The sequence below is a fragment of the Myotis daubentonii genome, chromosome Y (genome assembly GCF_963259705.1).
Source record: "Myotis daubentonii chromosome Y, mMyoDau2.1, whole genome shotgun sequence".
In the NCBI taxonomy this organism is placed as follows: Eukaryota; Metazoa; Chordata; class Mammalia; order Chiroptera; family Vespertilionidae; genus Myotis; species Myotis daubentonii.
In genome coordinates, this window is record NC_081862.1 from 4,147,935 (window position 1) to 4,151,064 (window position 3,130).

Here is a 3,130-nt window from a genome sequence, read left to right on the forward strand (position 1 = left end):
TTCATTCTGGGTGGATATTCTCTGATTAATTTGTTTTTCCAGGCTGGCTTGGGATGAGGTGCATGACACATCTGCTATTCGGCCGCCATTTTCTTCCTCCATATAAACTGTTAGAATACTTTTCTAGTTCTGTGAAATATGACTTTTATGTTTTCACTAGAGGCCTGGTGCACGAAATTCGTGCATGGGGAGTGGGCCTAAGCCGACAGTTGGAAATTCCTCTTGCAGTCCGGGACTCCTCGCTTCTTACCACCTGTTTGCTCTCTGCTCTTTACCACTCAGCTCGCTGCTCCTTAACACTGCCATGGAGGCAGGAGAGGCTCCTGCTACTGCCAGTGTACTCACCAGCCATGAGCCCTACCTTTCTGTGTAGTTGTCTATGGGCCAACTGCTCTCTTCCTTCTCACTTTGGGTGAGCAGCATGTGAGGGCACAGTGCACTGTTCTGGAACGCAGAAGGATGCCCAGAGCTGCAGGGAGTGGCCAGGCCCTCGTGATCAGAGGTGGACACAGAGGGCGCTATCTCACCCAATTGTGGTGCATGCTGACTGGCCTTCAACCATCTGACCCCAACCAGGGAGAGACCGAGCAGGGTGTCTGCCTATCCATTCTCCATCCTTCCATCTGTGACACCTGTCCCCCTTGCCAGGCCTCCCCCAAAGGGAGTTCAGCTCAATCCCTGAATCTAAAAGGGCTCAGGGTGGCGGGGGCAGGGAGGCCTCCTCTCCAACATTCACTGATCCCCAGCCACAAGACCTGGTTGTCATGACCTGATCTCAGGACAGTGGCCACAGCTGCAGAACATACATCTGTTTCAAGAAAAGTTGGGAATGCAGATTTCGTATGAGCGCCTATTCCAAAAGGTGGCAGTTTATTCATATTGTGGCAAAGACACCTTCAAGAGTAATATAAGTGGGTAAAGTCAGGGCCAAACCCGGTTCTTTCCTTATCCAATCTCTCTGAGGCACAGGGACAGAACCAAGTCTCAGCTCTTCGCAGGACACTTCCGGTTTTTTTTTTTTTTTTTTTTTTTTTAAGTCTAGGGGATAGTAGTCTGTCTCCCTTCTTGTTCTTTGGGAATTTTTAATCATTGGATAAAAGGATACATACATTGGGGCAATCCTCTCAAGATACAATATTCCACTTGCACCCATGTGACAACAGCAGAGCCACTCAGAGGGAGGGAGCCAACAGATGGGGAGCAGGGAATTATGAAAACCAAAGCAATGACAGAGATGCCAAGCCTTCCCTTCATGTGGCCTGCAGGCCGGGCATCTGCTGGACTTTAACACTTGATGTCCTGGAAGGCTGATCTGGGCCCTGCTAGGCAGTGTGTAGGCCTGCTTGGGCCCAGGAGGGGTCGCCTCCCTGCCCCAGCCACTCCTGGTACAGCTCCTGCACATGTGCACTGGTCTCTGGGGGCCATATCTGGATGGCAGTGTAGATGCCTTCCATCTGCCACAGCTGTGCCCTATCTGCCCACCCGTAATCCACCTGGGGCCTGGCCCTGCTGCTTAGGCATAGGCTGTGCAGTCCAGGACCTCCATGAAGTGGCAGGGGAACTTGGCCTCTATAGCTTCAGGACCACTTCTGGATGTTTTGAAAGCCGTAAGCATCCTCAAAGTGTCGCAGAACCTCTCCGTCCCTTTCAAGGTGACCTCCTGGAAGTCTTTGTTCCTCAGGGTGGGATAGGTGAGCACTCCCACGTCCTTGTTGAAAAGCACCTTGGCCATGTGCCTGAAGATGTGTGCCAGGTAACCATCGGAGCTGGCACTCTCATGGAGCCTCACCTTTTTATCCTTCATGTCTCTAGACACAGTGTCCATGGCGGCATCATTCGAGGTGAGGTCACACTGCTCCATTATCTGGACAATTTCACCCGAGGTTACCACAAAGTCAGCACCTTGGGAACTATGTAAAGTTGTGGGAACATCTCCTCAAAGTGCCTCCAGTTTCTTGTCATAACACGAGACCACAGTGATGTGGAAAATCTTGTCTGGGGACAGCTTCTGCCGTCTGGTGAAGGAATGCTTCACCAGAGAGCCCATGATTTGCTGGGGAGACTTGGCCATTCAGAGGTAGGGGTGATGGGGTGACCCAGCACACCTTCTACATATGGGTCCCAGCCAGGGCAGGCGAAGGTCAGCACGGGTAGCCAGGGCTCTTCCTCACGGTGCTGGCAGTACTGACGCAGATTCCTTCTGACTCTCCAGGATACTGCAGTCCGCAGCTATCTTCACGTCTATGACAGTGAGCCCCAAAGCTTTTGAGGAAGCTGCAGAGCCTTCTGGATGCATCAGTGACACTGAGGCTGAATTTAGCAGCAAAGTAAGGCAGAAACTGAGGACACACAGACATTGCCAGCACCTTGTGCTGTGAGGTATCACATTTCTTATTAAGGTTCAGAACACAGAAGAAGTCCTTGCTGTTTGGTGGAGAAACTTGGACTCTTTCCTCGGTGGTCATACAACTGTCACACACCAGGCAGTCACTCAGAAATATCCTGGCATCAGCCAAGTTTTGGAATTCTCCCTTCTCTGTGTTCCCCTGAGCTGTACTCTGGATGTTGACTGCAGCATTCTCTTGGTCACTGGTTTTTGTTTCTTGACTACATTCCTTCAGTTTGTAGTGATCACACTTCATGTGTAGCTGGGGCGGGTGGGCAGGCTCAAGTGACCTGGAGGAAGCACAGGGAGATCAGTCATTCACCATGGGTCATCCCTGGCACTGCTGGAGGTATCCTGTCTTCCTGTGGAGGATCTAGGCAGGGAAGCAGATACAGTGCCTAAGGCCGAGTTCCAGGAAGCTGTTAGAGTTGTTGGGATCATGCAGGCAGCGCTGAACCGTCGGTGCCTGTCCTGCCCTCTTCAGATTCAACCTGCAGGGCTACTAAGGGAGCCAATCCAAGGGAGGGGACACAGCCTCAGTGCATGTCACCAAGTTCCAGGAGGCCGGCAGCACTGTCAGGTTCATGCCTGAGGTACTCGTCTGTTGATGTCTGGTCTGATCTCTGGAGATTGAATCTACAGCTCTACTAAGGAAGCCAGTCCCCAGTTCTGTCCCACCTCCACCACCAACTGATTGGAGTTTAAGGACCAGGAGGCCTGCATTTCAGTAGCTCACCAATCCTC

The 3,130-nt window shown here is 51.9% G+C and overlaps 1 pseudogene; it reads right to left on the bottom strand.

The window, feature by feature from the left end:
• Window positions 1–1,322: 1,322 nt before the first annotated feature.
• LOC132225632 (nuclear prelamin A recognition factor-like) lies at window positions 1,323–2,642 on the bottom strand (annotated as a pseudogene).
• Between the last annotated feature and the right edge of the window lie 488 nt (window positions 2,643–3,130).